Source organism: Candoia aspera, chromosome 6 (assembly GCF_035149785.1).
Source record: "Candoia aspera isolate rCanAsp1 chromosome 6, rCanAsp1.hap2, whole genome shotgun sequence".
In the NCBI taxonomy this organism is placed as follows: Eukaryota; Metazoa; Chordata; class Lepidosauria; order Squamata; family Boidae; genus Candoia; species Candoia aspera.
Genome location: NC_086158.1, coordinates 48533992 through 48560352, shown reverse-complemented (window position 1 = coordinate 48560352; position 26361 = coordinate 48533992). Strand labels below are relative to the sequence as shown.

Here is a 26361-nt window from a genome sequence, read left to right as displayed (position 1 = left end):
CGGTATTCTCAGAGAGGTACTCTCCTCTATTTTTATAAATATACAGTGATCCTGTTGCAGAGAGAGAAACAATGAGAAACATGAAATTTCACCTATAAAGATGATTTGCTTAGGGGCAAAACTTGGTTTTATTGCTTCCCCATTTAAATGGATAATGAACCATATGCAGGGACATCTTGTCTCCTCTGCGTGCCAAGTTAAAAAGGGGCATTAATAGTGAAGGCATTGTTGAGGATCTGGTAAAGCTATGAAAACAGGGCCTTTCAAATAATTTTTGTATTATATTTAAACCTCCCCCTGTCATGGGTTCTTTTTAAACTATACCCAATTTGAGAGCCTCAGGCTCAGAAGATCCACCAAAAGCACTGGACCCTAGACAACTGGATGTTTTATATCTCCCTGTAAGCGTTGGGGAGATGTTTTATTTTGAAAAATATCTATAATACCAAAGTGAAACTTACAAATATATATGTGAGTGTTTTCTATGGCTATTATCCTATATCTCTATTACTAATGATATTATACTGTACAATGTTATACTACTATTTCTATACTACATTCTATACTATTACTTCTACACTATACTATCGCAGGTATATTGTTACTGTTACTTGTCTACTACTACTAGTATACTATTACTAGTATAGAGCATTGTTTTATCCTTACAGACCCTGGTCTGACTGTAAATCCTTTCTCTCTCTCCCCCCCGCCCGCTCTGGGATTTCTTCTATTGAATTACTGGGCAGCTTGGAAAGCACTTGCACCTTCTCAACATTGTGCTGGGCTTTGCCTCTTCTTTTTGTCTTTGTGAAGAAAAAACTTTTTATTTGGCTGCTTTCCATCTGTTGTTGTTGTTGTTGTTGTTGCTGCTGCAGAACTTCAAAACACACACATCACATCTGGTTTTCTCCTTCCCCCACCTGTTTCAAGGTTGCAGCTTTTATAAGCAATTCTGCCATGCTGACAGGGGAGAAGGCTCAAATAGGAGGGGAGGAAGGCAGCACAGGTGCCTGCAATTTTTTAAAGCAGCCTGCTCTTCCACATACCTCACCCCTTTTAATAATAAAAAAGAATCAACAGTCTTTGATCTTTTTCCAAGAGGTTAGTGTGATTTCAGTGTCCTTACTATAACGTGACAAGAAGTGTCGTACGTTACAGTCCTTAACCTCCAAAGAACAGACTTCTTCCAACAGTGAATTGATTTGGGGTGATGCGCACGCGCACACACACACACACAGTTATAAAACACAGTGCTTGGCAATGTATTGTTAAGTAAGTAACTGAACAGAGAAAGTATTGGAACACAAGCATATGAAGTGAGATTGCCTATGGAACTATAGGAAACTGTCCATCTGGTTTAATAGTATCTGAGGGAGGGGACAAGATAGGTCCTTTCCCTTTCCATGAACAAAAGCCCTCCAAACTGGTAGTGGAATCTTGCTCCAACACCAGTGACATAAGGGCACCCATCACCATCCCTGAGAGCTGCAGCTCTTGTTGGGATTCATTGCAGGTCATATAGAAAATCACAATTCCTTGCTCCAAACTTTGTCCTGTCCCTTGACTCTTTTCTGAGCCTCATCTTCTGCATACTACTGCTACTGCTATCTTAAACTCTGGACTGCTTTTTTTACTAACCTTGTTGTGTTGCCTCTGCTTGAACTGTCTCATGCACTCCTGATCTCGGCTTGTTAGCATATAGGAAAAGACACCTGTAGTATTTGCTACCTCATCTGCTTTCCAATGGACCTTATTCCTGTTGGCTGCAACCTTTGTGGTCTGAATCCTGCTGACTGAACCTTGGGCTTCATTAATGTCTGCAAAACAAGCACAGTACTCTGAGAAATGTGCTCCTGCCCTACAATGTATATGACAGTAGGTATGATAAAATAGCAAGTAGGGACAATGAGAGAGAAGAATTATCCAACCTGGTGAATTAAAAGTCTTTATCCATCTCAGATTTTTTATTTTTACAAAAAACCAAAACAAGTAGTATTTTTAACATTCAAGAACAATGTTTGAGTATGTTCTTGCCTGCCCCCTTCCCTTCCCCTTTCCCTTTCCTCATTGTACGGACAACCTGATTCCACCATTTATGGCTCTAGATTTTTCATCCTCCTACCTGTTGTTAAATGATTGACCGTTAAATAGTGCCACCTGCTGGCAAATGCGTCACTGATACTGAGGTCTTCCATTCATGTAGCTTAGGCTGAAATCTTTTCTAAAAGGATGAATCGAATGTGTCATCTTTTTGGACATAGATCTATGTGATGTGTGTTATGTAAACACCTTTCTATGTTTTATATCAGCAGGAAATCCATTCTTTACAAGATTTTCAATGGAAAATCACCTAATAGAGATGAATCATAGTCTCAACGCTCTTCTCACCAATTACTCCAGTTCTGTCAGCTTCAAGGGAATAATAGATGTTTGTATTGTTAGATTTGCCCTAGAAATAGTGTATGCTTGTAAATCCTCAAATTATATACCTCCCATAGATCTGATGATTTTCAAGGCTTAGAACCTGTATATCACTGATTGGATTTGCATGAATGCTGAACCACCAACTAGCCACAATTTTTTAACTTGGCATGTTATGTGAACCCATCCCATTTGGTTAGCTGATGTTAATTTTGTATGTCATGTCTAAGTAAGCTGTGTAAACAAAGTCATTCTCTTCTTGGAGTCAAAGTGAATTAATGTATCTTATCTGAAGCCTGATCCTCCAGTTTGAAACCTCTGCTCTCAACTTGATTTCCCATTGGAACACCTACCTTTCTAACACCACTCTTCTTTTTGGTTATCTTCATAGGAATTTCACAGAATTTTATAAGATACTCTTTCAGAAAACAAAACAAGAACATTATATAGATAAATGTCAGTAAAATTAAAAAAGGAATGTACAGTTTTGCCCAAAGGGTGAGACACGACTCGGTGCTTGCACAGGGGACCTTTCACCTTTCACAGTTTTGCCAATGTTCCAGTTCTGTCTGCATTAACAACAGGAGGATTTTATGGTTTTAATATTGGTGAGCTACTATTGTTTGCTTATTTCTTTTTCTCAAGAATTCTGTGGACAGTAGTACGTGTATCCAGCAGAACACCTGATAGGGCTCGGTATGAATGTCTGCTGTTTTTCCTTCCCCTTCCCCTTCCATCTTTAGACTGTGATTAAATGCAGATCCTATGGTTAATCAGCCAGCATTTTTCCTCATCCATCCTTCTGCTTCTTCACTAACTTATATGATCAAAAGTTCTGGGGAACTCAGAAATTTATGACATTTGGTTGGCTTAATGAAGAATTGCTCAAATACATTTTTCAAACACCCAGTGCTACTTTATCCTGTGGAAGATGGCCCCACTGTACTGGTCTGTGAGAAAGTCTGCCCTTGAGAGACAGGAGGAGGAGGAGGAGGAGGAGGAGGAGGATGCACAGCCGAGGCAGCAATCAGATAAGAGGCAGCTAAGCCCACAGAAGGAATGGGGGAGTGGCAAACGTCTCGGGAGGAACCCTCCCTAGTTTCTTGGGTTGTAAAGGTCAGGGGGGAGAGATGTACTTTCAGACTTGCAAAATTGATGCCAGCCCTTCGAGGTAGTTCAGGTAAGAAGCACCAACCATGAGTACTAACACTACCTTTATTGTTAGGTTACAGTAACAGAATCTTGCAAGTCTGAAAGTATATCTCCCCCACCCCTGCCTTTACAGACCAAGAAACTAGGGAGGGTCCCTCCTGAGATGTTTGCCACTCCGTCATTCCTTCTGCGAGCTCAGCTGCCTCCTATCCGACCATTGCCTAGGCTGTGCATCCTCCTCCTCCTCCTCCTGTCTCTCAAGGATGTTCTCACAGACCATTACACCCACCAATCAGTTTCCATTGTCACAACATACCATAGAAATTGGGATCTTCTACTTGCATTTGGTCTGAAATACTTTTCGTAATATTGCCTGTTCTCTTTAAAAGCAGCCCCTGTTCTGTAGCTATGGTGCCATACTCATCCTCCACTTGAATGTTTATTTTCTAATTTCAGTTAAAGGAATAGCCTGTTTTATCTCTGTCTCTTGCTGGCACTTATTCAGTCTGGCAAATAAAATGGAGAAGGGGGAAACACCTTGTGCAGTGGTAGCAAAGAGGCCTGGTGGGTGGGGAGGCTGAGAGGGACTTTAATAATTCACAAGACTGCAGCATACTGAGTGGGCGAGCTCTGGTGGGTTTTAATAATTGCAGCTATAATGTGACATCCAATTTATTATTAAATTTTAAAAAGGAGAGGAAATGGCAGAGTTTAATAAAAACGTTCAAATGCCTGATATTAGTCATGGCAAATGGATGAAGGCTGCAGATTTGGCTGAGGTTTTTAATGAATAATATCTAAGTTGGTCCCCTGATACATGCAGGGAAAAGGCAAGAGTTTGGTGGTGGCAGGGATGGGAGGACCAGCTTTCAACACTCGCTTTCCCCTGCTCTTCTAAATTGGTCTTTCAAACTATACTTACTTTTGGCTCCAGCAACAGAAGGGGTGTCAGTCCAGAACAACTGCTCCACCGATATTAGATATGACCATTACTGAGTAAACACATCAACAAGGAATTAAGCCTCAAACCAGTTAGTTTGCTACTAGCCCACCAATTGTTTAAGAAGTCCTAGTAAGTAGTTAGGTAACCCTGAAGAGCCTGAGCTAAAAATGCAAGATTTTGGATTACAGCAGGGACTTTGCACATTTTCCTCAATTACCTTTCAGGAGGGATCTGGGACCCTGTAATGCAGTAAAGGACTGGTTACTTAACAATACCAAGAATGAGGGAAGAATTCATACACAATATTCATACACAATAACCCCTACACCTCAAGTCAAAGGTCTACAGAACGGTAGTGCGCCTGGTCACCCTCTACAGATCAGAGTGGTGGCCAGCGACAGCAAAGCATGAGCAAGCCCTGCACATGATGGAAATGTGAATATTCCGATAGTGCCTTGGACTAACGCAATTCGACCACACCATGAACGATGACGTCCGACGACGACTGGGAGTTGCGCCAATTGTGGCAAAACTGCAGAAAGGAAGGCTTAGATGGTATGGACACATCATACACGGCAAAGAAGACTCAGTGGTGAGAAAAGCCATGCACCTGGATCCTGGTGGCCGGTGGCCCCGTGGTAGACCCAAGAAACAAATGGACCGCATTAAGGAGGACATGGAATGCATGAACATCACCCCTGAAGATGCCTTGGACCGAGCCAAATGGAGACGGATATGCCGACAAGCGGATCCTGCCATAGCACGGGAATAATGCTCAGAAGAAGATTGTTTGTGTATGAATCAAATAAGTGAATAGGGGGAAAAAGCAGAGAACTATGCACTTAATGAGAGCTAAACTACACATACATGAATTCTACATTAATTATAAAAGTAATATATTTAACATATAATTAATTGCTTTTCTTTTTAAGCAAATCTTTCCTAATGTGGGTGCCTTCAGGACATGTGGGCTTCTACTCCCAGAATTTCTCAGGCAACATAGCTATTACTAAGAATTCTGGGAATTGAATTATCCGGAGGTAGTGGGCTGTAGGAATAACCTTGAGGAGCAGGAGGGGTTGCTGCCACCAAGGTAATGGTCAAATAAAAGGAATTTGATTCCCAGGCAGAAAAGTAATTTGAGAAAGTGCCTTAGGCTTGACTGTCCCTAGTTCCCTTGAAGATAAAGGGAGGGAGGCTCATTCAGACTTGCAAGATATTGTTACTACTACTTTAATAAAGGTAGTATTAGCATTCCTAACTTTTGTTTCTTAGTCTGGTTTACCTTGAAGGGCTGACATCAGGTGATGGAAAGCTGAACTAAGCATGTACCATGTGATGAAATACTTGTGACATCATAGCTAGATGGGGATGGAAGAGGTCTTAAATAAAATATGGAGCAGTCATGAAGTAGGCCTTTTCTTTACTATCTGAACTAGACATATAGATAGTCTTATTAAAAGATGATCCTTATCAATCTGCAAGATAACAATTAGGGCATAAAAAAAAGTGGCAATTAAGCTTCTGCACTTTTTAATTGATCAGAGCCAAATAGAAGAATATGTGGTTTTCATGCTACTTGTGAAAATATCTTCTTTTTCACTGGTACAGGTGATACACTGTAAATTATAGATAGTATCATATAGAACAGTTTTGTCCCTGTTGTTAGCCATCATCCCCAGCTAGCTTGGTCATACATACAGAAACTATTTGCTAGCATCTGTTTTATCCTGCTAGGATATTCAAACCTGCTAGGAGAATTGCTACGGAGAGGATTTTTATTTTAACTCAAACATGGAAGTGGTTGTGGAAAAACTAAAAGTGACAATATGATATAGGGCAATAAAGTGGCAGTGGGGAAATTAAAGAAGCACATGGCTTAACCTAAGAGTCAGCTAAGAGTACTCCCATTCATAAAACCAACTGTAGTTCTGGTTTTAGTCATTTTTGACACTCAGTTCCAGGTTATCTCCTTGAGTAATGTGCTGTTTTATGGAGAAAGCACTTATCAGAAATCTGCTTAGCTGCTTGTTGTCTTTCCACACATTCATTTCCATACTTGCCACTGCTATCTGGTCCTGCCCTGGGCTGAAGCTGCCACTGGCCAGTCTGTCACGTTGTTAAGATTAGCCATTACTTTTTGCTCCTCCTCTGCTTTGAACTGTGTAATAAGCCCAACTAAATTCAAAGCAGGTGATATGTGAGTGGAACACAGTGAGTTGTGAGAAACAACATAATTTCCATTCAGCATGAAATAGTTGCATCTGAGCAAAAATGGAGAAACAGGAAAAGAAAGAATAGGATGGATATATTTAATACCAGTATTATTTTAAGTGAAAAATAAGTAAATTAATGTACCACTTGAAATTAATAAACACTTAACTTTCAAAAGAATTAGAATGGCAGAATTCTGCAGGATTTAGGCCAAGGCAATTTTGTGTCCCATCCCCAAAGGAATCCTCCAAATCTCATGTATCACAAACATTTTCATTACTCTATTATGAATACATTTGCAATTCTTGCCTGTTGAAAAAACGAGGCTTAAAAACATTGTCAATATCATATCTATTTGGAATTAATAGTTAATAACTGTTCTAGTAGTTTTTTAAATTGTACTTTCCTAACTTAAAAGATGGTGATGGTGATGATCTAACTTTGTAATTTGTATCTGAAATAGTTTTACAACAACTGAAGCAGCTGCTCCAGCCTGGGACTTTCTAGATGAGCTCAGATAATTTCAGGTTGGGGAAGGCTGAATTTGAGCATACAAGCCACCATCCTGTCTTCTGTACCAATTTTTATTTCTGCATAGTATTTTGGTTGTTGCTACTGGGTCAAAATCACAAAGAAATGAGTTTTGTTAGCCTGCTTGGATGAGATCTTGGTAGACCAAAGAGCAACTACAGCCAATAAAACCCCTGAGACAGTTCTTCATAACCTGGTCCCTGCTACCATTAATTAAGCTTTTTTATCTGCAAACTGTGAAAAGAAGGAAAATGCAGCCACTTCCTCTTGTTAACAGCTGACGAAGAACAGAGCCAACACTGGGTGGAAATTAGTCATGACTGTATTCTGTGCTGGGGATGAGCAGTGGCCAAGTCAGGCGAGTAAAGCAACTGTGCAATAGATCCAAGTAACTTATACTTTTGGGACCCTGCTTCTTAGTCTACTACTGTAAGTATTGCAGAAAGACCATATTGTGCCTGTTTTGTAGCCTTTGGAGGTACAATCGGTTCATTGCAGCACTCAGACAACTGGCATGCATGTAGGGTATCCAAACCTCAAAAACCGATTTTAAAAAAATCCTGAAAAAACTGCAGCAATAATTTTATGGCTCCTTAGAAATGGGCAATTACAATGTATTAATTAATAGTTTCCTGCCAAGAAATATAATCTGGCTTAGAAAAGCAACATGTCTTACCCACAATATAGGATAACCAAGAAGGATTTCTGATTCCCTAAAGCCTCAGTCAAGGTGCTAAAGTCAATCTAATAAGGCTATGATATTTTCAAATATTCAATAGAAAACAATTACACTGACCTATTTACAAATAATTCTGGTATCACACTTATTAACCATTCCAACAAATCAACCTGATCTGTTAATTAGTGTTTTTATTTATTCTGTCATATTATGATTGGATGGTACCACTTTGATGGCTGAAAGTGAAGAGGAACTGAGGAGCCTTATGATGAAAGAAGAAAGTGCAAAAGCTGGCTTGCAGCTAAACCTCAATAAAACCAAGATTATGGCAACCAGCTTGATTGATAACTGGCAAATAGAGGGAGAAAACGTAGAGGCAGTGAAAGACTTTGTATTTCTAGGTGCGAAGATTACTGCAAATGCTGACTGCAGTCAGGAAATCAGAACACGCTTAATCCTTGGGAGAAGAGCAATGACAAATCTCGATAAAATAGTTAAGAGCAGAGACATTGGAGAAAAATTCTGAGAGTGCCTTGGACTGCCAGAAGATCAAACCAGTCCATACTCCAGGAAATAAAGCCAGACTGCTCACTTGAGGGAATGATATTAAAGGCAAAACTGAAGTACTTTGGCCACATAATGAGAAGACAGGACACCCTGGAGAAGGTGCTAATGCTAGGGAGAGTGGAAGGCAAAAGGAAGAGGGGCCGACCAAGGGCAAGGTGGATGGATGATATTCTAGAGGTGACGGACTCGTCCCTGGGGGAGCTGGGGGTGTTGACGACCGACAGGAAGCTGTGGCGTGGGCTGGTCCATGAAGTCACGAAGAGTCGGAAGCGACTAAACGAATAAACAACAACAAATGATTGGAGCACTGACCTGCCAAAAAAGCATCTGGCCTCATTCCTTTTGTTTTTGTAGCAACATAGAAAAGTAAAGGTAGTCAAATATATCCTTCACACCAAGGCCTTAGGGGATAAAATTGGATAGCCCTGAGCATGGCTGTAGAAAAGGCTCATGTCTTGACCCAGGGCCTTATGGGAATTCATTGGTGGGAAAAAGAGAAGTCCTTCAAGGCAAGAGAAAGAGAAAAATCATCTCACAATGGCTGGTCCCCCATGACTACATCCCTGGACTTGCAAACAGGAAATGTTTTTGTTTAATTAAATTCTAAAGAGCTTTATACAAGGTGGCAAATTCTAAAGAGCTTTATATAAGGTGGCAGCATATGTATTTTTCAGAAAGAGAATACATTAAAATTGTATTTCACACTGGCTGAATTTAAAATGAAAATGTAGTGCTTTCTTTGGGAATACCCAAAGAAACCTAGAAGAAATATTTTAATAACTTACAACTATGATTATGACTTCTTTACTTCAGATCTGTATTTGTATCTGTGTTTCTGTATATCTGTATATATTTATCTACATCTACATCTACACACACACACACACACACTCAGAAGTGACCAGATTCAGTAGTTAGGTCTCCAGAGTAGAAAACTTTAGCACTAGCCTTTTTTTTTTAATGTAAAAATAAATAAAACATACTGTTTGGAAGATTGGGTCTTTGAAGGCCTAATAAGGCAGACGCTGAATCAGGGCTGTTAAATGATACCAAAATTTGAGGAAGACCAGATTTTCCAATGCATCATTTCAGCTACTACTCCAGATTGTAAGAATTTGTGTGGTAAAGTGTGCATCTGCTTATGGGGCAAGGTGAGCATACATGGAAAGTTTTATACAACACTGATGCACCCAGAAATTATAATAGCTATGAACAATTGTTTAAGGTTCCAGACATTATAATCTCAGAGGAATACTGAATGGTAATATAGCAGGACAATTTAGTTAGTTAATTAGATTTTTATGCTATATAATTGACAAAACTCCCATCTGAGTTGTGGGGAAAACAAAATATTGCTTTTGTTTCCAGGAAGTCCTGGATGTACAGGAAGTTGTAGGATATTGATATGGTGCCTTCCAGGTGTTTTGGACTATAATTGCATCATCTCCTTCCATCACAGCCATTGAAACAGATGAAGTCCAAAACACCTGGTGGGCATCAGACTGGGAAAGGCTTTGTTATGCCATTGTGGCCCACATGCTACATGTCAGCCAAGTATTTCTGAGATCATTTGATAGTGGTTATGTGGGACGGCTGCTTCCACAATGTAAAAGATTTATCGGATGAGTAGATATATAGAAAAGAGATGTTTAACAAGGGGATAGAAAATTCTCACTTATTAATTCCCTTGTCCGCATATATTCCAGAATCAGAAGAGTTAATGTTTCTATACAACAGCCTCCATTCTCCAGTGCTCTCAGCTCCTCTCAAATGATGTAGCCAGGCCTGGAGTTCATGGGAGCTGTACCTGTGCTTTGTCTTCATCTGTCACCTCTAGTGACAGTCAGATCCATCTTAAATTGGGAGCGAGTCAGGGTGGAGAGGAGCAATAATTAGCCTCTGTGCTGTTTGCTCTCCTGAAATACTGTATGTAACCCAATGACGCCAAGGAGACAACCATGACACTTTTATTGCTGCCTGGCTGTCCCTATTCATCCTGTGTGTAGGAGAGGATTCTGTGGAATTGTGCTATCTGAGAACTAAGCTGTGAAAGGTTTTAACAGTGTTTTAAGAAAAATACCTGCCATTGACTAGAGTAATCCAGAATTCCAAACATTCCAAAGTTCTGTGATAGTACAATTGAACATACTCTTATAAGAACTATTAGGTTAATCATTTTTCCCACTGGCCAAACCCATCTAAGAGAATTCATATATCTCATTTCTTTATAAACTATTTCACTTGAAAAAAAAATGAGGGGGAAGGGGAAATTGCAGAACTTTAAATTGTTTTACAGAGACTAGAATGTGGAAAAAAGTAAAGGGCAATTAAAAAAGCAAAGAAAGCATTTAGGGAATGACATTCATGAAAGAGTGGAGTATTTTTCTGTTTCTGACCATTGGAAAGGCCTCAGAAAATAAGGTTGTCATCCTGTCCAGGTACTTACATGGGAATAAGTTCCACTGAATTCATTTAGTGGGCCTGTCTCACTCATAGGCTGGGGACATGGCATAAAAAAGATAATGCCAGGACACTTATCTGCCATACTTAGGTACAAGTAAGGAAAGGCCTTTAGTTTATGAGTAGTTTTATGGATCATCTTTTCAGATTACACATCAAGATAAGGATCATAGAAGAGATTACTTTATTTTCATTTAGGGTGGAGATTGCAGGAATTGCAGTAGGAAATGGTACAGCAAAACTGTTGACCCTATTGAAGAGGAGGAGGAGTATTTGCACTGTATTTCTTGAGCAAAATGTTTAGGGTGAGTATTGCTAAGAAATCAGATTCAAAGCAGGTGGAAAGAGTGAAACAGAACTGCAAGGATACCTTGGAGATACTTTGTCTTACATGAATTATTTGCATCTGAGATGAGGAAAAGCCAGTGGAACAGTAATTGTGTTGAATGAGGACTGGGGAAGTCCAGGTTCAAGACCATTCTCAGTCATAGAAACCCACCAGATCACTTTGGACTAATTACTCTTGCTACTTAATCTACCTCTTGCAGTAGAAATTTTAAAAAGTGAAGGGGGATTGCCACATAAGCTGCCTTTTGCTGTTGGAGGAAAGATATCAGAAATGGGCATAACTCTTTTTTGGAAAATGATATGGTACATAATAATTTTTAATAAATCGCATAAAAATAAGGGCTGCACTAATAGATCCTTTCAGCAATGCATCCTCTGAAGCTGCTCTGCAAAGGAATATAGCCCCCTGCCCCCCCCCCATTTCTAAAGAGCAATGTGAAATTGCTGCATTGTGTTGCTTTGTATCACTCCAACAATCTCTTCTTGTACAGCATGGATGAGCCAGAGGAAGTTGTTGGAGCAATACGAAACACCTTGACAAGGCACATACTTCCACTGCTGTGCTTTGACAAGGTGAATAGCATCACCCCTGTGGCACAAAACATATGGCTGAGACAAATTGCAGGCACTTCACACAGGCCTAATAAATATTATCTCCTTCCTTGGATCTGTTATCCAATTAGCATTTCTACTTCAATAATTCTGTTTTCTTGAACTACATCCATGAATAATTCTGTGAAATCAAAGCTTTGCATAGCTCTAGTGAGTACAACGTTAAAAGAACTGGTCAAGAAAAGTTATTTTTCTTAGGCTTACTGTCCTATTGGAAGCAAAGCAAACACAGTAGCTCTCCATGGTGCTAAAACATGAACCCAGCCTTCCCCCCACCCCAATTCTGCAACAGGTACCCTTGCCCCTCCATGGACAACTCACATTCAAGGTAGTTCAGTAATAGGCACACTTTTGGTTTTGCAAATGGTTCTTTCAAGCAATTGTAGACAAAAAAGGCAAGATGAAATAGTAGCTTACTTGCAATCTACCAACATAAATAAAGGCTTCATTGGACTTCATTGTAAGGAAAGGAGATAGGAAACTAAGAGACCTTACAGGAGAGAGGAGAAACAGTTTGCAAATTTAAAAAAGGACATGAAATAAAAACAGAGAGACCCAGGTGGCTCTTGTAAAAAAGTATATTAAACTATCATTCCATACATAAAATGGTGGTTTGCTGTTATATCTCTAAACAGAAACATACATGCTTCATACAAAATCTTCATGCAAGGTAATTGTTAAATAATGTTTTGTTTATAAACAACTTGTCCTCTGAATAAACAAGAGATAGAATATAAAAACCAACCCCTCCCTTGCATCTCAGATGCTACCCTACCAAAAGAAGAACCAGTAAGAAAGGAGATAGCTTCAGCATAAGAACTCTTTTCATTTTGGAATAACGGCAGTGAAATTTTACATTATGTTAAATTAAACCCAAAGTAAACTTAGAAGAAATTGTGCCACTTTGGATCAAAGAAATCTGGTTTCACCAGGGATACTTTTTAGAAACATGTTACCATTCTATAAAAAAAATTCTTTCTCTTTGGTGGTTTTACAGGAAGGGAGAATGGGAGATATGTATTGTTATCAACTTATCTGTTTTCTCTCCAAACATGTGTGCCTGATTAATAAACATTGGGCTGAACAGTTAAATGTTTTTATTTGTTTCTAAAGTTCAGCATATTATAACTGTTTAAAGTAAAGATTCCCTTCTCATTTTAAAAATATAAATATTAAATAAAGTGTTTCCACAATTCAAAGAAAGGATCTATATGAATATGTTTAGGTAAAGTTTAATTGCACAAATTTTCCAGGAAGGAAAGGTCTTAAGAATCTCCCCTGTGAGTAACTAATATAAGAATTTGTATCATATTAACATAGTTAATAGTCTGTTACAACATCAGGAAATAGGGTGCCAGCATGGGACAGTAATGGCCCTATAATTTGCTTGGTAGAAATGGTAATGAAAATCTTACACTTCTTTTTAAGGACAGAATTATTATATTATGTGTGTGTGTGTGTGTGTAAACTATATACACACACACACATGTATATATATGTATATTCTCTCTATATATATATGTATGTATGTATGTATGTTTGTGTGTTTTGAAATAGAAAAGTTTTCAGAATTGGAAATTCTACTATACCTTGCAGTTTGATAAAGCACCAATATGCAGTGAATATAATTAATATCTATTTAGACTCTACTAATGCCCTAATCCACTGAGCAAATCTGCCAGCCTAGTTCCCAGTGAAGTTTCAATAAACAAACAAACAAACAAACAAAAGTCAATAAAATTTGTATTTTGTAAACTGTCAGCATGGTCAAAAATTCTCTGGGGTGACAGATGGAGTCTGTAATCCTAGTTTTAAAATAAAACTGAAAAGTAGTTAGCACCAGATTTGCTTTGGCAATTATAAAGAATATATTGCCTTTAAGAGACATTAATAAGTTGCATGTATTAATAAGCGATTCCGTTATGATTTTTCCCTCTTCATTCCTCCCACATCCAGTTTCACAACACTAGTTAAAATCAACTCTTCAAACGTCAAGAATGCACAGATGGGAGTTTAATCAAGCCCCATCTGAGCACATGGGTGCTCATGGCTAATCTAATTTCAGTCACTTCACTAGGAAGGATATAATTCACTCAATGATTGACAAAAGGCTGTTAAAGTGGAGTCTAAGAGATTATGCCAGCTATGGAACTTTATCAAGTAGAGTACAAATACATTTCTATTGGATTTCATCTATAGAAACTCTGTGACTGGTTACAGTAATATTTGTCATTTTATTTAACAGATAAAAAGTAACCCTCTGATTCCTTAATCAGGTTTTCTCATTAGTAAGCAATATTTTTTTTTAGAAATCTGATCAATGGATATTCTCTTGGGTATTAGGTAATAGAGTTCTTTAAGATATGACAAGTCCAAAATCAGCAATCCACATGGTGTGTAGCATCTGATTGCCCTGAAGTCACCAGGAGTTCTGCCCACTTTTCAGCCTGGTCAGCTGGCCAGCAGACTACCAATTCACCAGTTCTCCTCTCCTTCCAGTTCCTAACACACAAGGCACCCATGATGTCATACTTTTTAAAACTCATATTTTACAGAGTACAGAAGAGGAAACTCTGGTGGAAAATTATGGGGAAACAGCATTTTATCCATACAGAGAGAATATTGCTCAAAATAATCTAATTTCATATTAGAGTTTGGAATTTGAGTAGATAGCTACAGCTGTTGAGGATAAGATCCTGATACTTACTGTGGTGCTCCAGGCACATACACAGCCATCCTATAATTCATAATCCAAGGGCAGAACACTCCATAGCAGGAAGCAAGGAAAAATAAGATGTACTGTAATACATACTTGCTGCAACTTCATGCTCTCCTTGCACTTTTTGCAATAGTTTAATACAGTGTCTTGCCTATCGTCTGCTCTCAGAGGGAAGGCATTCATACCATATGCAGGTAAGGCCTCTTTGTCAAGGGCCAAGATGCCACTCGATCCATTTTTAGGTCTGGTCAAATATTTGCCTTGCGGGATGATAGTCAAGATACACAGAACAGAGCACTCAGCACTGCACACACAGTGCTTCAATAAAAATCAAAATAAACACTTAGTGGCTGGCAGACTGGGGTTTCCAAAAATCTGGACAACCACTAGAGGACAACAAAGAGTTAGAGGGTTTGCATCTTATATGTAATAGTCCTAAATCACTTTGATTTAGGCCTTCTTCATGGGGCCCTTCTCATAAGGGAGGCTGAGACATGAGCATTAACTGAAGATTAAAGTTGTACTACTCATTCTTTTCTCTCATCTCCTCAGAAGCTTCTGTTGTGCATCCTGGATCAGGCAATATACATTCCAAATGCCATCAATTGCTTGTTATTCCCTTAAGATGTTCCCTTTAAGATGTGTGGACTTCAACTCCCAGAATTCCCCAGACAGCATGCTAAAACATGAACCCAGCCTTCCCCCCAACCCAACTCTGCTCTATAGGTTGCACTCCTACAAATGCAAAATTCATCCACCTGGTGCGATGAGAAAGGCCCACCCATAAGCAACACCTATGTCTACAGGCAGCAAATTATTCTTCCAGGCTCTTAGCAAAAGCATCAGTGGGGGAACACAAATGTGTTCTCTATGCTCCAGAGCTTGTGTGGCCATTTGTGAGACTGAAAAATCCCCAGTGGAATATCTCATAGACTGGCATGGTGTGCAGAAGGAAGAATTGCTGTTCATTTGCTAGTGTGGCTTATCCATGTGCTCAAGCATTAGAATGCTCTAACCACTAGTTAGGTTTCCCCTATTAATCCCTGTGCATGCACTCTCACACACAGGTGCGTGTGCACACTCACAAACACCCCCCCCAATGTTATTGAAATATAAGTTATAGAGATACATAGATCCTTCACTGTCTCTTTGCGTAAACATTCACCTTCAAGACTACTCAAAGATTGGAGATCTCAGAGGCCGACCAAGATGAAGCTTCATATCAGGCAACCCCACGATTTGAGTAGGAATGGCAGAAACACTTTGATGGGAGTAATCCATCTCTATCATTGTAATGACCATTCCCATTAATCGGCCATAAACTAATAAAGTAAGCACTTTCCCCTCTGCATCCCCACCCCTCCAAACTTCATTAAGTCTTTAGTACATTAATATGTCTTACTTAGTGTCTGTTAAGGCTCTTTTTTCTCTGTACCTGATGAAACATCTCCCATGAGACAACTGAAGCCTTGACAGCTCAGGCCTCAAGTTAGAAGCCATCTCTAGACGTTGTTGTTACGGCAACACCACCCTCGCTACATGCATATGGGGAGGTGGGGAGCAAAAAGAAGGGAGATAATAGTAGAAGAGCTGCTACATTTCCAAATTAAATTTGCGATGCCAAGCATCAGATGGGCCCACAGCCAGAGATTAATTCGCCTGATCAAGTTATAAAGAGTGCTGAGGCTGGTAATCAATCTTGGAGCTGTCAGGGAGATAGGCAGTGGTATTAACCTGGCAGGACTTGCTGAAATAAAGGCCTCTTTAATTCTCCTCTCACTGACGGACCCCCCCCCCCCCGCCCACTCTCTTATCTAGTTGTGTTGGTGGTGTCAAGGTGGGGAGGGTTTGATGAGCTGCCTTCTATCTGCTCTGTCCAGTTCAGTGTTATCTGATTATTCTTTCTCAGTGACATTTTTGCCCTGAAGACAGGGTGTGTGTCTGTGGGAACGGGGGCGGGGGGGTATGCATCCTCAATCTTACGATTTCTTCTCTGCCCCTCATGCCCAACATTTCATGTTGATTGGCCATGTCACCATTTAATTCTCAAAATCTGGTGATGAAAGAATAGCCATTGAAGGACACTTTTCTGCTGATCTAACTTAAGTTTATAGGTGGAATGTGGCACCTGATTAGTGTTTATAAATACAGAACAGGGTAGCCCAGGTTGATTAGTCTTGTACAAATGTAAGACAGAACCAGAGATAGGGGTTTATTGCCAAGGCCTGAGAATGGATTGTTCTAGTGATACAAAGGTTAATGAGGAATTAGAAATAATTAATGAGGTGTATGATGCTGACTCAGGCAAAGGTATCGAATTGGTGGGAGCTGTGGGACTGAGCATCAGTGAGAGCCACTATCCATACATCTATTCATAGCTAAGGCTGTAAATATCATAGATTCTATAGATTGTAGATTCTCTGTCCCACCCATCATCTTGCATCCTTCTCTGCCATTCCTATCCTTCTCCATACCATTTGCTTGTTATTCAGATTTCATATTGGGAATTTATTAGGGCAAAACTTCAGGTTGCACTGAATGTTACATAATTTTCTTCTGTTTTTTTAAAAATGTAATTAAAAGTACTGTAGATAGAGATGGAATTTTAGCCTGTTCTCCTTCAGTCAGTTTCTATTTCAGAACTGACCCAATTTGCTTTTCTTGCTGCAGTTTATCCTCCAATACAGTGACAACCTGTGGCCCATTGGTCACATGACCCCTTCACATCCCTTTTATTATTTATTTACTTTGTTACTTTATTTGTATGCTGCCCATTCCCAAAGGCTCTGGGCAGCTAACAATGAAGATCAGTATAAAATAAAAAGCAACCCTCTCAAAAATAATAAATAAATCTACTTTTAATATAAACAAAACTATATTTTGTAATATACAAAAAATATACAAAGTCATGAGCCTGCCAAATTCTAACATTTATTTATTTGTTTGTTTGTTTTTATGGTCTAACCTTTTTTTTAATTCTAACCTTTACTTCCCAGGTGCCTTCCCCTTGTATTAGATGGAACAATCAGGTCTTAACTGCCATCCTGAAAGGAGGAAAGAAGCAGGCTGGCTGTCCATGGGGAGGGAATTCCAAAGTATGGGGATGGTGACTGAAAATGCCTGGTTCTGAGGTCCCATCAGATGACAGTATAGACAGGACCTGGAGGGTGTTGATCCTGTTCAATCTGATCAGGAAAACGAATATGTGAGAAGATGATCTCTCTGATAACCCACTCTAGAACTATGTGGGGCCTTAAAGGAGACAGCCGGCACTTCCAATCATACCAGCTCCCAAAACATTGGAGTTACCTGAGTATATTTGGATGCACCAATCCCCGGATGGGCCTCCTTACATTGCACTAGCTGTAGCTTCCAAGGACAGCTGCATGTAGTGGTGATTCCAAGGGCAACTGTATATAGTGGTCATCCCCATACCACTCTCAGATTGGGATAATAAATTTTTTAGTGACAGAATCTGTTCCTTTTATTTTATTTATTTATTTATGGCAGAATGAGTGGAGAAGCTAAACAGAGAAAATCACCTTGTGAAGGATATAAAGACCAGAAAGAATTCCACAACCATTAGCAAAGAAAAAGTTACGCATCCATTGCAAGTTGGAACACAGATACATGGAGTAGTTCCAGACACGGTATATATTGTGCAGTCAGTCTCCCTTATTCATGGAATTGCACAGAGATCCAGACATGTCCTCTTCCATGTATAAAACCCGTATGTTTTTTTTATCACTGCTTCTGTCTTTTTCCTTTCCAAATGCACAGAATGACTAAGAAAAAGTTAATACAGTTGCAAGACCACCTTTCCATGGTTAGTGTCCTTTGCTTTCTGCTATAGTTACAAAAGTAAAAGGGAAGATGGACAAGTGAATTGTAATGGCCCTGTGGTTACTGAGAGCAATAGGGCTTTGTAGTGTAGACAATCCCCAGAAGCTCTAAAGCAGCAAGTTATAAATGGGGTGTGGAAAACAAATGTGACAATCCAGCATTCTGTTACTGAAACATTTGTCCAGCTGGTATTTTTGATTAGGGCTTAAAATAGCAAAGTGAAGGTCAGTGATCTTTTTGTTTTTACTCCCCATAAAAGTTTCTTGTTTCTAAATCATAGCTTCACTCTCTTCCACCTTGTACCTTTTTTCCTCAAAATCATAAAAATGGATAGTCAAATTTCAATACAAAACACACCTAAAAATTGGTAGGTTTGCTGCTAAATTTCAGTAGTATGATCTGGAAATTCTCTGGGGATCAAAAAAAAAAAAGTGGGGGGGAGCTGTGGTCTATAGGTTGCCTATCTTCCTTCTACAGAGAAGATGGATTTACAGATAGATTCAGTTATTAGAATACATCAGTCAAAAGCTTCAGGAAAACTCATTCCAATCTTCTAAGAGAACTCTATCTATGAGATCAAAGGATAATCCCAGCATTTTGCTCCCATGGTAGCAATTAGGTGTTCTGGGAAATCCACAGACAGAAAATAGTAAGCTTCAGTTACCCCATTCATATCCATACTGCCTCCAATACTGGAGTTCATATATAGGTGTCATATCTTGTAGTCTGGTTAGCCTTAACCTCCATCAGTATTTCTAATTCCATTATAAACATTACTAAGTTGATAGCCATCAACACATCTTATAATAGCAATGTCTATAGTTTAATTAGATGCTACATGAAAAGGAAATTCCTTTTATCTATCCTGAATTTTGCACCATTCAACATTTCTGAATGATTTTTTTTATTCCAGGAGCCCAAGGGACAGGGTGGAGAAAATAACCCTATCAAGTTTTTTCTATATCATGCATACTTTTATACAGCTGTGTAATATCTTTCCCCCCCCCTCACATTTTTGAAAGTGAGAACTGAGTGTTGTAATGTTTCCTTATTGGGAATTTATATTGATTCCTCTTGAAAATTTGGTTGCTTTTTAGTTCTTCTTTTCTACTTGACAATATTATTCATATGGTGGCAACATTTGGGAAGTGCACTGTGGTTTATATCAGACAGAGAGCATGCAGAACAGATTTTTGTTCTTCAGCAGGTCAATGCAACATGTATCAATATGATACTGAATGTTTATTGTATGTTTGTTGATTCCAAGAAAGAACATGATAAGCTTGAACTGTGGAACTTTTGTGTAAATATGGAATTGAAGGTGGGTTGCTACATGTGATAAGAGTGATATATATGGAAGTAAAGCATGCTTGGCAATTAATGGATGTTCAGTGAATGGTGAGCAGGGAATTGACAAGGTTGTGTGATGTCCTTTGGCTGCTTAATATGTATGGATAAATGTCACAGAAATGCTTGCAGTGATGTTCAAGATGTGTTGTTTTGGGACATGAATGTATGTGTACTTCTGTATGCAGATGTCAGCCTCATTAGAGTATATCAGTTCTAGTAGACCAGACCAGAAAATCAACTCTTCAGGAAGAGAACTCCCCATTACTGAGGTTGGCTATAATAATAGATTCTTGCAATCTGATTGTTCTGTACCTCCCCTCCTTATGCCCCAGTGAACCAGGGAGGTGTTTTCCTGAGCTGTTCTGAATATTATGTTGTTTCCCAGGATTTAAATAATGTTTTAGCCCTCTTTGTCAAGGTAATGGTTCATGGATATTTCTGTCAAGGTCTCCCCGCTTACTCTCTACAGCAAATGATGCCATGTTGTTGGCTAAGAACCTAACCATTGATTTATCAAAGTTGTGCATGACAGGGAAAATAGAGTGAACAAATGCCAGCTTTACATAAAAGGCAAATAATTAGAGAACATAGATGAATTTGTGCACCCTGCTAGAATATTCTCTAAAGATGAAGAATGGGTGAAGGAAGTTAAGATATGCAAATGCTCATAGAAGTAGTGGGTAGTATGTGGTCAGTTGTAAAGAATGCATTTTTGCAAAATTGGCTATATATAAGAGGGTACTTCTGCACACTTTGTAATATGAAAGGGTTTATTGTATCAGGAGAAACATAAAAGTAGGTTTTAAGTTTCTCCTGATTAAATTCAAGTAGAATTCAGTGGGAATGGGTTACTTAAGAAGTGTGATAAAACAAGGAGAGGGTAAAAGATGAATAGGTGCTGAATGAATGTGGACTGAATGCAAAACCAGCACTAAAGAGGCAGTACAGTATAGGTAGCGTTCGATCATATAAAGAGAAAGAGTGAAGATCAAATCACAAAACAATATGTGAAGGTAGAACGAAGAGGTCAGGATGAAGGGAAAGATTGAGAAAATTTGGTTGGATGAAATTGGTGAGATTCTCAGAAAAATGAATGGTGAGAAGTTTAAAGAGCAAGTCAGTGTATGAATGAGTATATGGTCATGGTGGAAGCAAGAAGGGTTTGGAAGAATAGAATAGAATGGAGAGGTATGAGTATAAACTAAATTTAGTTAGATTTTCTTTCCTTTTCTTTCTCCTGCCTTCAGTTTATTTTCTTTACTGCTGCTTATTATTTTTCTTTGCTTGAATAATGTTCATTACCCTGAAAAGGGATAGTAAGAGAGCTTACTGTATGTGATGATATGTATGTGGCTAGAACTCTGCATCATTCTCAAAGTGGAGTCTTGTATTTGTAGAATAGCAGTACTATATTGTCACTGTTATTTTCAGATCTCTTCTGAGCGGTCACAGACATGGAATTCTTCTTGCAGCAGCTACACAAAAGTTGATGTTTTCATTAAGTATACTTAATGTACTTAAGTACACTGTACACTACAACTCCAATGTCTCTTCTGGTTAATCACGGCTAATTCAGATTTTATCAAAGTATATGCACCTTTTGGAATTTTTACTCCATTGTGCTTCTCTTTGCATTTCCTTAGTTGGAAGTGCATTGGCCATTTTAATGTCCTTTCCCTCAAGCTGAAGAAATACTTTTAGATGTTCTAAAATTTGCTCTTAGCATAGCAAACTCCAGAGATTAGAACATATGTTAGGCTATGGAAAAAGAAAGTGTGAGAGAAAGGGCAAGAGAGAGAATGTTGTAAGGTGACAGGTACAGACTGAATCACACAAGAAAATATAGAAAGCATTGTAGAAAAGGAGAGAAATACTGTATTGATATTAAAAGTCTGTTGCTGTTTTTACTGAAATATTGTTAATAAATAGATACTGTAGATTAATTTAATTGTTGCTGCTATACTTTTGTGAGTATTGGATACTGCCTTAGAAGACTCTGTGCCTGGAAACTGCATATAAATATATTAATTAAACAAACAACTCCCTGTGACAAGGGGCAGGGTTGGCAGAACTAATGGGTGGACCCAGGCATATCCTGCAAATATGGTCAGTTGACTTGGAGCGTCTGGGCCTAACTTCTGTTGAAACCCGGAATGCAACGCCTTTGATCAGTGTTTCTCCACCTTGGAAGCTTTAAGATGGGTGGACTTCAACTCCCAGAATTGTCTGGGGAATGTTGTCTGGGGAATTCTAGGAGCTGAAGTCCACTCATCTTAAAGCTGTCAAGGTGGAGAAACACTGCCTTAGATCATCCAATGTAGCTACATTGGATGCTCCAGGCACCTACTATGTGAAACCTGATATGATGTCTGCCCTTTCCACCTACTTAAACACTAATGCTTTGGATCACACCCACCTGCAGCTATTGGCACCTGTAGTAGAATCATTGCTAAGGTTCCAAAAGTCACTAGGAATACTTAAAGTAGGGAAAGGGGATAGGCACAAAAATATAATCAGCAGTATTTTGTGCTATGCAATGTAGTCTGTGGAAGTTGGTGGACCTGATGCTACCCCTTGATGTTCATAATCAGTGAAAATGTACCTACTTTAGATATCTTATCTCCTACTTTAGAATTACTCATCTAGAAGTCAAATCCCTGGTGAGATGACGTTCACAGTCCCCAGAAAGGGCATAAACAGCAAACTGTCTGTTACCTAGCACTTCATCTAGGAAGCATTTTATATTTGATTTAATAATAGCTGCTAACCCCCCACCCCCAAAAAGCAGCTCATTGCTTCTTTGTGGCGTAACAAGGAAGAAGCACTATGAAAACAATTAGAATTTAGGAAGGGGAAAATATATTACAACATGTACATAATCAGCCTTTAAAGGTTATATCTCCATGTAATCTATTAACTATCACTAGAGGGAGCTTGAGAGCTTTAACCATTCAGATACTTAGGGTTGTGTTTTTTTGTGTTTTTTTTAAGGGCTTCATGTAAACACACCCACAACCACACCAGATATTAACCTGGAATGACCATACTAATTTGTAATCACAATATTCAAGCGCGTGCTCTGAAAAGGAATAGAGTTTTGCTATTCTTTGATCATCCTGATGGTAAATATGCCAGGGTGGTTGCATGTGTCTGGACTCACTGCTCTAAAACTAACGAACCTGAGTATATGCTTAAAGAACGTAAGGAAACTGTTTAAATTTACCTAGGTCTAATGTAAATGAATTCATATATTTTGAATCTCAGTCCTGGTCATATTATTATAAAAATATTTTAAGGACTCCACAGAGGTAAGTTCCAGCCAATTAATACAGGAGAAGTTCACTGCTTTCTCCATTCATTATTAAGTTCCATCTTTGATTAATGACTGAATTCTTTGTAACTACTCTGTAACTCATCAAACACCTGTTTTTCCAAACTTGCACAGTATTGTACAGTAACTCCTCTGTTTTCCAAAGCCAAGGACTGCTGATGTGAAATTTTTAGGCAAGGAATGGAGTGCCAAATGTGTAGTGCTTGGATATGCTCCAGTGTGTTTTGGAGCAGGCTGCTGCCAGCATGTTTGCTGATTAATTTCTAGCCTACTCTCTGCCATAGGTAGCTGTTGTTTATCTCAGAGATACCTTCAACTGAGTATCTGCAGCAGCATTTTCTATGAATCTTCACCCTTTTTAATGTCAGAGGGTGTGTATTTTTATTGTGTTAGATACTATAAGATTATTTGAGAAGCAGCAGCTAATTGAGGCAATAATAATTATGATGTAGACCATTAAGGACAGTGAATGGTAGAAATGTTGGGAGATGTAATTGTTTCCAGATTGTTTCACACATCTGACAAAGTTGGCTTTTGCTTGTCAAAGCTCATTTTATTTATATATATATATACATACACACACATACATACATACATACACATACACATACATATACATACATACATACACACATACACATACATACATATACACACACACACTGTATATATATATATACACACACACACACACACTGTGTGTTTGTGTGTGTGTATAATTTATATAAAAACATCAAACCTCTGGATACTAATGGATGAACTTGGATTATCATTATTTTATTTATTTATTTTCTATTCTGCCTTTATTATTTTTATAAATAACTCAAGGCGGCAAGCATACCTAATACTCCTTCCTCCTCCTATTTTCCCCACAACAACACCACTTTGAGGTGAGTTAGACTGAGAGACGGTGAATGGCCCAAGGTCACCCAGCCGGCTTTCATGCCTAAGGCGGGACTAGGACTCACAGATTCCTGGTTTCTAGCCCATTGCCTTAACCACTAGACATTATCCTAAACAATTTTCCAAAATGGCATTAAAGTATTTTGCTGTTATTACTGCAGTTGCTTGTGAGCATGAATTGTCTTATCCTTTGCTATTGTTCAGTTGCTTTCAACTCTTTGTGACCCAGTGGACATATTTTTGCCAGGATTGTCTATCAGGACTTGCTTATTGAGTTCTTGTAAGCTCACCTATCTATTTATTTATTTAAATTTATTGGTCAGCCAACTCCAGTGGACTTGTGTCATCAGTGGTAGTATTTAAGCACCTAGTCTTTTGTCAGCTTCTTTTTTAATTGCCTTACATTTTCCCAAGCTTAGCTTCATTATTAGATCTGCCAGTGAGCAGTCTGGTTATACTTCATCTAGAATTGAATGTTTTGTTCTTCTCGTGGTCTGAGGTATTATCAATTTCTCCAGCACCTCAATTCAAAGGCATCATTTTTTTTATTCACTCAGCCCTTCTCATGATTCAGCTTTTACAGCCATAGGTTACAACTGGGAAAACCACGGCCTTGACAATTTGTGATTAGTGTGATCTCTCTGCACTAGATTTTGTCTAGACTTGTCATGTTCTTTCTCCCAAGTAGCAGATATCTCTTTATGTCATACTTGTAGTATTAATGTACATGTCCTCTTGTCCTTATAATTCTTATTGAAAGTTTTTACATAATTAAAAGAACAAATCTATAAAAGAAAACTAGAAAAAGATAAAAGTGCTAGAAACAGAGAAAGAAAAAAAAAGAAAAGTTAAAGAATGATCTTTACAGCAGTTACAAACAAACTTTTATCATTTCTCCCCCTTTAGAACTCATTATACAGCTCCCTTCTTCCATATTCAACCCCTTTTAATCAGCAAACCCAGAAATCACCAGTTCATATTTATCCATTTTTTGCAAAAGGTTTATAAAAGGTTCCAATCTTTCATAAAAGTGCTTACTGCTTTGTCCCTAATCAAACAGGTCAGTTTTGTTATCTCTGCAAGTTCTGCCACTCCCCCATTGTGGGTATGTTTGTATTTTTCCATCTTTGTGCATATAGTCATCTTGCTGCAGTTATATGTCCTCTCGTCAATACTTGCACATGTGAACCTTCCTTAGGATGGACTTTCAAAGTCAGTGGCACCTTCCCTCCCTGGCATCTTCTCTTAAAAGGATCACATACAGGTAATTGGAAAGACTTTTCAAAGCAACCTTGGAAAGAAGCTGCTGGCCAGAATAAAGAATGCTAAGCCAAAGAGATGAAATAAGTTACCTGATTTTATGTATTTTACAAAATGCTAAATTGCAAAATGAAAATTTTAAGCAAATAGGAAAGTCTTTTTTAAGATTCATTGTGGAATGTGTAATATTTCTGTGGATCTTGCTGATCTATAAATATAAATTTATAAATCTAAAACATCCATCTTAAATGGTTTTTCTTTTTCTGCATTTATTGAGATCACTTTTATTATTTTTTCCTGTGACAGTTACTTATAATATCTTATAATAGTTATAATAGTAAGTAAGTAAGTAAATAAATAAATAATACCTGGCATGGTATTTCTCTATGAACCGTAATATTTTAATGGGCATGGCTTTCTATTCCACCTAGCTTTTAAAAAAAAATTAGGATTCTTGCAATTATAAAAAATGGAGAGCTGAGCCAAAAAAGAAATAGCATCAGTCCATTAAATTTGTGCTTTCAATAACACTTTTTATGCTCCTTTCTGTTTAGATTTTTGTTTTTGCAGAATACAAAATCAGCCATTTGTTTCTATAGCATACAAAATAATCTGTTAGTCTTATCTCTGCTTATCCATGCAGATATGATTTGAAAAAAAGTGACTCCTTAAGATCTACCTGAATTTCACTCATGCTAATTACAAATATGAACTTGACTTATTTAGCTTTTGTTAAACATTTCCCCAGAAAGTTCTAATGGCCCCTATAGGTGTCAGCTCAATTGCAGGGCGAATGGACCTTTGGTATACATGACTCACAAGTAATCTCTCCGCTAAAGAAAAAAATGTTCAGTAAACATAATTGTGGGAAGAAGAGGGAAAAGCTACATTCCTAGGTCAGGGGTTAATGCTGATAGAACTACTAGTACAAGCAACTAAGAAAACAAGGATTTCAGCTGCTGATAAATGAAACCACTGGGGAGCTGACTGCAGCAAGACAGGAGAAAGGGAGTCCAGGGAAAGAGTGG

At 38.5% G+C, this 26361-nt stretch overlaps 1 protein-coding gene across 1 annotated transcript in view; it reads left to right on the top strand.

Annotated features, from left to right (window-relative positions):
* The window catches only part of TWNK (twinkle mtDNA helicase), a 372148-nt gene that overhangs the window by 240091 nt on the left and 105696 nt on the right, over window positions 1–26361 (top strand). The window lies entirely within an intron of this gene.